Genomic DNA, 13,025 nt, shown 5'->3' on the forward strand with positions numbered 1-13,025 from the left:
GCACAGCGTTTAAGCCCCTCGGAGATCAGCACACCTCCCGCCTGCCCTGAATGTCTCTAGCGCTACCCTTACCTTACATCACCTTGCCTGTTGAGACACGCCCTCTGAGGTCCAGGACAAAAACAATTTCCATGAAACATTTCCTGATTCACTTAGTTATAATTAGTCACCATCGTTCTTGGATTCCCATAGGGTTTCATTTATATTTCCATGCTACCTTCTCTAGCTCTATATTTGCATTAATTAATTCTGTTACCAGACTTCTTAACTTCCTCCAACTACAGAATAAATCTCCAGTGCAAACAAGCACCAGCTGAATTGTTGGAACAGAGATATTAGCAATCAGCAATGGAAAATATATGGGTGGGGCAGACAAACCTACAAGACAGAGATGCAGGAAAAGCTACTGAAGCAAAAGCTGGGCAAATACATGAGGGACTTATTATGACAAAGACAAGCTAAGCAGTCCGTACAACCCAGCCTCCACTTTGAAGAGACAGAGATGCTTGGGGGTCTGAAGTCCAAGATGAACTGACATCATGGCTTTCAGGCCAAGGTACCTCATGGACATAAGAACATACAGGTCCTTTACCCCGTGCTTCCCTCTAGTCTCCCCAGCAGATAATATAGTGGAAACCAGACTCCAACTACAATTAGTGGTGCCTCTCTTTTTACTTTATTATTGTGATTTGAATAAAGTTTGAAAATATCCGCCAAGGATTGACATGCTGGAAGTCTGGGTCCCAGTGGGTACATGAGGAGGGTGATTGGGTCTTTGCTAGGGATTAGTATAGTTTTCTCAGAACTCTGGTTGGTTCCCTCAAGAGCAAGGAAGAGGGTCAACCTGTTTATTCTGTCCCACTGACTCCTGGCTTTGCCATGTGCCTTCTGTAGCATGCACTCTCACCATTGAGATACCCTCTGCTATGAGCCTCTAACCAGAGGCCAAAATGATGGGCTGTGTAATATTGGACTTCTGGTCTCCAAGATGGTGAGCTAAATAAATATTTTCTTTCTTTTTTTAAAAAAAACATTTATTTATTTTATTGGAGAGTCAGATTTACAGCAAGGAAGAGATCCAGGATCCAGGAACTTCTTCCAGGTCTCCCATGCGGATATAGGGGCCCAAAGCTTTGGGCCATCTTCTGCTGCTCTCCCAGGCCACAAGAAGGTTGCTGGCTGGGAAGTGGAGCTGCCAGGACACATGAACTAGCCACTAGGCTACTGCTGGGCCCAATAAGCATTTTCTTTACAAAGCAGTCATCTTCAAGTATTTCATCATAACCCCTGAAAATAGATGAACACCAATGAAAATACTGGGCAAATGGAGACTCTATGATGGACTATGTCAATCAGTGGATTCTCCAATGACCTCATCGTGCTTAGAGTGGTGAGCGTGGCAGCAATTCAGAACTGTTGAACTATCAAAAGCACTTGAGCAAGACCCTTGGAGCATGCCCCACATCTGGGCCCTGGGGTGGGTGGGAGACTGGGTGAAGCTTCTTCCTTAAAATACCCTTTTACATCAGATATATTAAGGAAACAATTAAAAAAAGAGAAAATAGACAAACGCAATTGCCAACATTGGTAGCATTCTGTTTTGTAACTATTACTGAATCTTCTATTGCCTATGGGTGTGTTCTGAAAGGTGAAAAAGCTGGTAAAATTGACTTGGATAAATGAAAAGGAGATATGTTCTCAGATAAGAAGACTCATTTTTTTCCCCCTTTAGGTTATAAACTGCATGTCATATGATAAAAATATCATCATTATCAGGATCTATGTAGGTAATCTCACATTACATTTAGAGGGAGAAAAAAAATGATAACAGCTAGGAAAATTTCAAGTAGTGGGGCTGGAGTTAGAGTCCACATCTACTGGATATTAAAATATATCAAAAAGTTCCAGAGTCATAATGGATAGTCCGAAAGGACAGTGGAATAAAACGTCTAACAATGCAGCCATCCTTGATGACACGTGGAAATGAATTTTAGGATTAAAAGAAAATTCCAGTTATCATGTGCATGCACACTTACCATTGTATTATAGAACGTTCCTCTTTATCATTGATACTGTTACTTTTTAAAATCTTGCTTTGTCTAATATCAGTAGAGCCACTTCTGATTTCTCTTTGTTATTGGTTGCATATCTACAGTTAGCATATTTGTATATTTTTATGTAAAATTTTTTATGTAAAAATTTAGCCTTTGGGGACCTTACATTTAAAGTGCATCTCTTTTTGATCTCGTCTTTTGGACTAAAAGGGGGCTAATGGTAATTACAGATACACTTGGTTCACTTGGGGTTCAACTCGTTCCAGAATCAAGCACAGTGAAAATGCATGGAATTAGAGGATCTCTCTGCATATTATCTCCTCTTAGGTTGTAATCTTGGGAAAACTTGGGAGGAAAGCTTCAGTTCCAATATATGCATTAAAAGATAAGTGCACAGAATTCTGTATTGCAGTGATATTTACAAGAGGGGTAGACCAAAAACAACATAAATATCCATCATAAGGAAATTTCCTTCAGAAAAGGACACAACTAGGTATAGAATAACTGGATTGTGTGGTTGAAGTTCCTAACTTGTGAACAAATCAGTGTATATGAATGGTATATGAATGGTATATGAATGTTCAGAGCAAAAAAATTGTAAGTGTAATGTAGCCTAACTGTACATGCATGTGAAGTCTAAAGCAGAGTGCAATGATGTCCCAGGCTCCACAATCACTCACAGATTTACCTAGAGCAACTTGACTCCTGTAAGCTCGAGGCAAAGATGCCCTGTGTAGATACACCATATTTTGCCTTATTTTGCATAATTATATTTTTCATAATTCCAATGAACCTCCTCTATGTTCAGATACCCGAACACTTACTGTTGTGCCACATCTGCCTATAGTATATAGTATAGATTCACATTCCAGGAGCAGTGGGCTGTATTTGTAGCCTAGATGTAGAGTAGGCGATACCACGTAGGCTTGTTGAGTGTGCCCCGTGATGCTCACACAGCAACAAAATCAGCTCACAATACATTTCTCAGAACAAGCCCCTATAATTAAGAGACATGGGACTATATGTGTATGTTTCTGTATGTGCAAAATGGGCACATGCACACATATACATATATGTATACGCACACATACATGTATACATAAACCCACTTATATCTGTGTCTGGACATGTATATGCAAATACAGGCATGAATGTAGAATGTGTATATGCATATACATACTTGCTTACATGATAAAAAGAAGGCCAAACCATAAAAAACAAACTTTTATAGGAAAAGAGAAAAAGAATACAGTGAAGGGGGCCCAGCAGCGTGGCCTAGCGGTTAAGGTCCTCGCCTTGAACGTGCTGGGATCCCATATGGGCACTGGTTCTAATGCCGGCAGCTCCATTTCCAATCCAGTTCCCTGCTTGTGGCCTGGGAAAGCAGTCGAGGACGGCCCAAAGCTTTGGGACCCTGCACCCACATGGGAGACCTGGAGGAGGCTCCTGGTTCCTGGCTTCAGATCGGCAGAGCACCAGCCTTTGCGCTCACTTGGGGAGTGAATCATCATACGGAAGATCTTCCTCTCCAACTCTCCTCCTCTGTATATCTGACTTTGTAATACAAATAAATAAATCTTAAAAAAATACAGTGAAGGTGGTCATAGAAATGTATCTAATTCTATAGATATAGATTTTGGACTATGAAATCATGGCATAATTCTAAAGCAAAATTAATTTTTTTTTAAAAAGGTGATTCTGGAAAGCTAAAAGCCAAAAGCCACTGATCTTAACTATAAATGCAGTTGGTAGCATTTCCACATTGAGAGAAACTATTTCAACTGACTTCAAAACACAGTAAAATTAACTATGTTTCCCTGGTGGTATATGCTCTAAGACAAAAACCACTTCCAGGAAAAATCTTGGGATGTTTCATTTCTATTTCTGATAGTGATGTTGGTTCTGTTGTTCTTAAGACTGTGTTTTTTTATGTAGGATGAGGCAAATACGTAAGTAATTTTATTGTCATTGAGGACTGATAAATTCAGCATAGAAGAAAGGAGTTGGAGGACGACTAAACAATGTAAGTCTTGAATAGGAAGTGATGGCTTATTTCAAAGCAAAGCATGCGCAGACTTCTTCACTGTTTATATTCTAACCGTGGACAAACCAGTAGCCATGGGGACTCCTGTATCCAGACCGCGTTCTAAGCCCCATGTCGCAGTAAAAAGAGCTGGAGAACCTTGGAGAAGTATTTGGCTTTATATTTGAGGAATAAAATATAGAGGACAATACTGGAACATCTTGTCACATCAAGAATACTGTAAAAGCCTTCTGGGATTGTGTCAAAAGGGTCTAGCAGCCAATCTGACAAGGCTGTCATTGTCTGAGGATGAGACAGTTAAAGCATCATTACAGATAGCTGCAATAGGTGGAAACACACCAGTGATTCTAAAGCTTTGGTTCTCATAAACACATGCAAACATATCAAAAATCTTATTTGTCTTCTTTGAAAAATGCCAGAGCATCCACTCATTAATGAAAACTGGAATTTACAAGGAAAGGAGAACAATTTATCTTGTCTTCTCTTCAGGTTAATCAGATAATTGATAAAAAGAATTTTATAGAAGCATCCCAACCAATAAATGAGGAAGGGATAAGAGAGTTAGTAAGAATAATTTGCAATCATGAATGAGCTAATAAATATAGGCTGTGATTATCAATGATTGCTAATACAAAAAGAGAGAGGACTGACTATGCATTATGAGCTTTTTAATTAGGTGCACACCATTACTGCGAAGTAAATATGACAAAAATTCACGTCCTGATCTCTTTAAGCTTCTAGACCTAATTATCAATTTATAGAATATGCAAGAAACAGATGACTATAATGGTGATTCAGTTGGAAAATCCAAACTAAGTGTGAAACCTAACAGAAAAAAACATAACAAATTGATTTCCACACATTGATAAATAAAATTAAGTGCAAGGATGAAGAAAAATGCTACAGATTAAAAGGGATCTAAGGGAAATAGCAGCCAATGCATGGAGCTTATTTAAACACAGTCTTACAGAGCAAAATGTTGACCTATTTATAGATGTCATTATATGACCTGAGTATATTTACAAACAGTACAAACACCATGGAGAGGAAATTGGAGGGAGGCATAAATGAGATACAATTGGACTTGAGGTGGATCACCATTGAGGCTGAGTGATGAACTCAGGGTTTCATCACACAATCCAAGACTTATGTATGGGTTCCACATTTTCCATACTAAAAAAAGAGAAAAACAAGCTACAAACAATGTTTACAAGTTGTCAGCATGCAAATATTTATAACATAGAACACAATCGTATGCTATAATCTCAAAGTCCCAATCTCTGGATTTCTCAAAAAGAGATATTTCTGACTCCAAAGGCAGATAAATACTTCTTTCCTGCAAAGTGCTGATTGCTAAATATTTGTGACATGTTCACATTTCCTACTTGCTCCATGCCTTCCTGACGTACTTCACTTATCAGAACAGAATCCAGTTGTCTTCTTTAAACCTACTAACTTCTTGTTCGTATTTGTACTGGCTCCTTGTTTGAATGTTGACGTTTTCTTTCCCTTGATGTCTCCAGTGACATTTCTAATTGCTTTAGCATAGCCTTGAACTTATTTTCTTTCAGAGAACCTCTTTTAAAATTAGGGACCTCTATCCTGACACCTTTCACATTTCTACTCTAGACAGAACTTTGATATCTGCGTTAGCTATCACAATTTCAGTCTTGGATGTTCCTTCTTTGCTCTCCTAAGTAGGATTCATTCATTTGGCTTTCATTTTGTCTTAAGTTTTTTGTTAATTTATGGCCTTTTTCCCCCTCATGTATATGTCCTCAAATTACTTAAAGAAAGGTCACATAAAATGTAAACTTGCACATTTAGCAAAGGTTTCATGCTGTTTCACACTGGCATAACTTGGCAGGCTATAAAACTTCAGATTCAAATCATCTTTCCCTCAAACCTTTGAAAATACTGTTATATTTTCCTTGGCATATTATGTTACTGATTTCAGTACAAACCATGTTCTTTTTTTAAAAAGATATTTTTGTTTTTGTTGGAAAGTCAGATATACAAGAGAGGAGGAGAGATAGAGAGGGAGATCTTCCATCCATTGATTCACTGTCCAAGCGGCCACAGTGGCCTAACTGTGCCGATCAAAGCCAGGAACCAGGAACTTCCTCCAGGTCTCCCACGCAGGTGCAGCATCCCAAGGCATTGGACCATCCTCTACTGCTTTCCCAGGCTACAAGCAGGGAGCTGGATGGGAGGCAGGGTTGCAAAGATTAGAACTGGTATCCATAGGATCCAGTTTCTGTACTGATCCTGCTCCATACTCAGTAACAGAATAAGAAAAATTAAAGGAAATTTGCTGAGTACTCATTATATATCATGCATTGTTGTTGTTGTTGTTGTTATATTAAACCTACAGTCCTTTGAGGTGGGTAAAATAACAACCTTCACATGACAGACAAGGAAATTGAGAGATTGTGTAACAGAAATACTATATAACAGTGTCCTTTCAATTTGAATAATGGCATGTCCTTTCCTCTTTGGAAAATGTAATTGTATTACTTATTCAAAATTTTCTCCTTCATTTATTTTACTTTCTGTTCCTGGATTACTATTTTTGATCCAACATGAATCATCAAATGATTTAGCTTTTCCCTTTTACTTTCCATATTTTTGTTCAAAGTTATGAAAGATTTCCCTGCTTCTATTTTTTCTAACCTTTCTACTTACTTTTCCTTCATTAATTACATGATCTTACTCCAAAAATTATGCTGACCTTTCATTTTCCTTTTCTTGTCATTTTATGTCCTTTTAATGAATATGATATTTTTGCTTATATTTCTCAGGATTACTACTTAGAGTTATTTTGGTAGTTATCATATATTTTCTGAATTATCTTTTTTCAGTTTCATTTGTGGGGTTGTTTGAAGGGCAGAGTGACAGAGAAAGAGAGAAATCAAGAGAGAGATCTTTCATATGCTGATTCACACCCAAATGACTGCTTCATCCAAGTGTGGGACAGGGAAAAACAGGAGGCAGAAATGCCATGTTGGTTTTCCTCATGAGTAACAGGGACCCAAACTCAGACCAAACTCTGCTGTCTTCCCAGGAGTAATAATAGGGATCTAGATCGGGAAACAGAGTATTTCGTGCTTAACCCAGCACTGTGGTATGGGATGCTGGCATCACAAGTGGCAGATTAACTTGCTGCACTAGAAGTCAGTCCCTGGGACTGGTGTGGTAGCTTATAGGCCAATCCTCTACCTGCAGAGCCGGCATTCCATATGAGCTCTATTTTGAATCCCAGTAGCACCACTTCCCACCCAGCACCCTGCCTATGGCCTAGAGAAGCAACAGAGGATGATTCAGGTCATTGGGCCTCTGTACTCATGTAGTAGATACAGAAAAAGCTCCTGGCTTTGGATCAGCTCAGCTCTGGCTATTGTGGCCATTTGGGGAGTGAACCATTAGTTGAAGACCTCACTCTCTGTCTCTGCTTCTCCTTATCTCTCTGTAAATCTGCTTCTCATAAAAATAAATATTCTTTAAAAAAAAAAAAAAGGTAGGCCCTGAATTACTTTTCTTAATTCTAATGTCAAGTTTATTTATCTTGAGAGTGATGTCATCAAAATAGTGCAATATGACTTTCCAGTGTTCATCCCCTCAAATAATTTGAACACAAATTTCATAAACCCATGCACAAAAATATCTGCACACAATACAGCACCTGAAAGGAGCATAGAAATAATTTTTGAAATATGTGTATGTGCTGGCTCTTCCACAGGAGGCCTAAATGCCACCACTTTTGCCACTAGCGTATCTCTAGTGATCCTTGAGAAATTCCAGCACATTCTGCGAGTATTCAATACCAATATCTATGGGTGGTATGAAACAGCCTTCACCATCACTTCCTTGAAAGGTGTGGGTCGAAGATCTGCTTCTGTGGTGCTGAAGAAAGCAGACATTAATTTCAACAAGAAGACGGAACTCACTGAGGAGGAAATAGAATGGGTGCACACCATTATGCAGAGTGCACATCACTATAAGATCCCAGACCGGTTCTTGAACAGATGGAATGATGGAAAGGATGGGACATGTAGCCAGGTTCTGGCCAGTGGTCTAGTTAATGAGCTACGGGAAGACGCTGGAGCAACAGAAGATCCAGGTTCATACAAAGCTGCGACACTTCTGTGGCCTTTTTATCTGAGGTTGCCACACCAAGACCACTGGGTTCCATGGCCCTAATGGGAGTGTGTTCAAGAAGAAATGACTCTGTAGATTTTCTATTGTCATATAGTTTATACACTTTGAGGGAAAAAAACTTGAAGGGAGTGGGAACATTAGTTTCAAAGCAGTGCAAGTTGTTCAACATTCTTATTTTTTTTCCAGAGATTTAATTTGTATGTATTTCATAACTGAGCTGTTACAATTGAACATCTCTGTGTAAGCTGTTCAATATCCATATCCATTTTTTGAAGAACTGATCGCTTAACTCTTTTGGTCAAATTGTTTATACTTTTCAAAAATGTTATTTTATTCATCTGTAAAGGAGAGAGGAAAAAATAGAGGAATGGGTATGTTTCGTTGGTTGATTCATTCTTGAAATAGTCACAGCAGCTAGGTTTGTACCAGCTGTCCCTGGGAGCCAGGGATGCAATCCATACCCATGTCTGCTGTAGCAGGGACTCAGCTACTTGATCCAGCAACTGTAGCTTGTCCCAAAAGGCTTCTTTTAAAAAGTAAAAAGACCTGTTTCTTCATTTGAAAGGGTACATTTACAAAGAGGGAGAGGTAGAGGGAAGGAGAGACACAAAGAAAGAGAGCAATCTTCCCATTATTTCACTCTTCTGATGCCCTTAGTGGCTGAACATGGGGCGGATCAAAGCTAGAAGTCTAGAGCCCCATTCAAATCTCCAACATGGTTGCAGGGGCCCAAGCATATGGGTCATCTCCCATTGCTCCCCAGACACATGAACAGGGAACTGACCTGCAAGTGAAACAACCAGGACTCAAACTACCCTCATATGGATGCCAGCGTTTTGGATGATGGCTCAGCTGCTGCGCTAAAATGTCAAAGGAACCCAGAAAGTTCCTTCAACACCATGTTTTGGTCGTATTTTTCTTGGATTGCATTTACTTTATTGTCAAGTTCTTGAGATTTTTTTAAATGAATTCTAGACATAGTCTAAGCAATATTTAAACATTTTATTTCTTTCAAAAATCCCTTGAAGAAGGTACTGTTATTACACTCATTTTTTGCTTCCACAAACATGAAAGCCTTAAGTACTTCCTGTAAACATTGACCTTGTCCTTTTATAATTATTTATGCTATATGATGGCAGTAAATATCTGTTGAATTAGATTCAATGTAACTGAGTTGAACTAGCATAATTACAAAGCAACACAATCCATTCCTGAGCCTCTGCCCAATTGATTTCTCTAAATAATGGTTAGGTACCCTTGGCAAGGTTGTCCTTTAGATGTCGTAGTCCAGAATAATGGACTCAACAATTTCATCAGCATTTGTCTTCTTCCCTGTCCAGTTTCCATGTTAAATTCTCTTAAACAGCTTGCAGAGCCTCCCCTGATGTCCTTACAGATCATTATCCAAGTATTCATTGAGGATTTGTTGTACAACAAGCATACTACAGGTGGTGATGAGTTCATGGTCAGTAAGTCAGATTGGCTGCCTATGAGAAGCTCGTAACTTGGAGGAAGAGTCAAAAAAAAAAAGTGAACAGATATGCGTGGTGCAGAAATATCAGCATTGCGGTAGAGGTTGCTACTAGGGTTATGGGAACATACGGGAGGTTCCTAGTGTAAGAGGATCATGGTCTACATCATTCGATCCTTTTTGGGTATTGTCTCACCCAGGAGAATGAGACTTGAGAAAATGATTTGAAACTGTCTTTAGAGTTATCCATCTGCTTTCTGAATCCTTCCTTTACCCATTACACAGGTTTCAAATGTAAAACAACAACAACAAAAAAAGCTTGTGGACCTGCCTGCCCCCTTTCCGTGCAGGAATGCCAAAACTGAGACACATCTTGGTATTTTCTGGCTCCTTCATTCATTCTCACATGAATCAGGAAGACAGGCAGTGGGGCTTGTAGCCCTGGCAAATTCCCGATCAATTCTCTCAGTATCATTGCTAACACTGTGTGCAGATCAGCATACTTGTCCTTTAGATCTTCAAACTGCCTTCCACGTATCCTCTGTGGTCTATGAATCTGTTGCAGTTTGGACATCACAATGTGGGTTGCTCCCATTTTTACTCCTGCTGTGATCTTGGCCAGAGTTCCTGTCCGTTCATGCAGACCATGTTTATCCAGGACTGAGAATACTGTTCCTTGTGCCTGCGCAGCAAATACCATTAGCCAAGGTATCTGTAGTCAGTTTTGTATGCAGAGGTGTCAGGGAAAAGACAACGCCATGAAGGCAACAAGTTGCTGTGAGCCTCGTGTTTGGGAAGAAGAGAAGAATTTCCGGTAACCAGTTTGTTGACATACACTATCCCTGAGATAATTTCCTCTCTTAGCATCATATTAACGTGCAGAGGTTTTGCGTGTGGATTGAAACATTCCTCTGAGGAACTGGAGAGTGTGACTCTTATGCAAACCCCATGGGACCTTGATGCTAGAGACCATCTTGGGCAAGTGTCACCATCCCTTTGAGGGGCAAATCTTAAGGAGGGACACTGCCGAACAGAAGAGCAAAGCTGATAAAAATTCCCTTGTTCTTTGTACTGGAAAATAATTTTTGCATCACATTGTCCATCTGGACATCATTAATATTGTCAGCCACTCCCTTAAATAGCCTTTAATGTCTAAATAATTACTCCCCGTGGCCATAATCCGACAAGATATCACTCCCCTCCTAATTTGCATTTCATAGATAGCAGACAGCTTGGGAATTACAGGGGCCTTGTGAGCCATTCTGGAAGCCTAACACATAGTCCCACCATCACCTGCATCAGTGTCCCCTCCCCTAAATCTGTCAACAAACCACAAAATCTTCCCCCACTCAATTACCCTTCTCCTGTTACACCACGGTTGGCTCTGTCTGCTGCACCATGCTCGGCATCCTGACTGATAACAGGAAGCCAATGTGGCCCAGGGAAAAAGGCTCAGAGTTTTCCTTCATGTGACTACCCTTGAGTGCGACCTTTGACTTTTCATTCCTGTGTGCGATAGCTACTGCCCCCATGATACATTCATCGCTTTTCCCTATGGTAGGCTGGCAGACAGGTGCATCTTTCCCTGGGTGATTGATAGCTGGGCCAACATGTGGGTGCTGGGTCATTGCATATCTGAAAGTTGTGTTATTTTGAAAATAGGATAGACTTGCTTTGACTCTGTATCTTTGTTCCTTGCCTTTTGTACTGACTTTCTCCCTCTGTCATCACTCTGTTCCCCTCCTACCCAATCTTGACCTCCCTTTTCCCAGTTACCAATTTCCCTTTGCAGCATCTAGGTTTTGGTTGTTATCTACACAGCACTAAACATCTGGATTCTGCACAAAAACATGCTGCCAATTACCCAGATGTTCGGGAACATCTGGGTGCTTCTGGCATACTCAGCAGCAGCAACAGCTGGATCATGGAATTACTTTTTCCAGTGACATGGGATGGACAGTCTTCTCAGCCACCATTGAAAGGTCGGCTCATTGTCTGCTACCAGTCCTTCTTTCCCTCTCACACAGGAATCCTCTCTACCCATCACGTTATTGTCAAAGGCAAAGGGGGAGAACTGTGCATCTTCCTGAGCTTGCTGTGCATTGCTGCTCTATGCCTCAGTTCTCTGCTTGTTGAAGGAGCTAGTTTGAGCTGACAATGGCTTTAACCTTTCCCACCCCGGAGACAGCGGTAGAAGAAGGCATGCCAGAAGCTGTTTTCCTCCTGCAATCAGGAGACGTGTTTCTCAGAGGTTCCCGGGACTGTCTCCCAAGAGCGTGATAATACTCCATATACAAGAGAAAGCAAAGTGCTAGCCATTTACTATCCCTGTCCATTGCTTTCATATATATATATATATATGAAATATATATACAAATAAAAAATATATATAAAATAAATATATCTATAATAGATATAGATTTTTTTTCCCTTCAGACAGCTTAGAATAACACGGTTCTACACTCTGGGGTTTCTGTCATGGCGCGACCCCAGAAGTCTGCCCCGGGAAAGCTGAACGAACATCCTGAGATCAACGCGGGTCTGGCTTGACCTGCAAAGCGTCTTGCAGGTCTGCAGGGGTTGCATGCAAGCCGGGTACTGGCCATCTCGCCCCTGTTAACCCTGCAGCCAGCTTGTTTACCCAAAGTCCCAGACTCACAGGCTCACTGTGCTGTGGCTTCATTACCGGTTTCATTACATGCATGCGAGCCCCGGCCGCAAAATTCGGGCGAACGTGTTTCTGATTTCAGCAGAATCTGATTTCTGATTTCATCACAGTCCCCCAAATCAGAACGGTCAGAAAATATATTGGTCAACAGAGTGAAAACCCGTTCCAGTGGGACGGATTTGCTGGCGGCGCGTAGAGGCAGCCGCCGGGGAGTTGCCAACAGCTCGCAGCTCGGCGGGGATGTGACTTCTCACTGCGACCCCGGGCGCAGGCTGCAGCCTCCTAGCTGGGGCAGCGGGACAGGAGGCCTCGGGGCTGCTGGTCCCCTCCCCGCCTCCCTCCTCTGCTTGCCCGCCCCCTCCCCTTCCTTCCCCTTTCCCCCCTCCCTCCTTCCATCTTCTCCCAGAGGAGGTGACAGACGGGACTGTAATTTGGTTCCATTCGCTCGACTGGAGCAACACCTGCCCCCCTCCCCTGGGACGTGGGGTCTCATCCCAAACCGTACAAGAAGCCAAAGACAAATCTGAGCCCTTAAGCAGATAGCTAGGAGCTGCCGGCCTGCGTTCTGGCTGGGCCCATTCAAACCCAGAAAATAAGGTGACTCTTGAAGTTCAAATTACAACGAAACAG

The sequence above is a fragment of the Ochotona curzoniae genome, unplaced genomic scaffold (genome assembly GCF_017591425.1).
Source record: "Ochotona curzoniae isolate NIBS_2020 unplaced genomic scaffold, NIBS_Ocur_1.0 scaffold_1037, whole genome shotgun sequence".
Taxonomy (NCBI): domain Eukaryota; kingdom Metazoa; phylum Chordata; class Mammalia; order Lagomorpha; family Ochotonidae; genus Ochotona; species Ochotona curzoniae.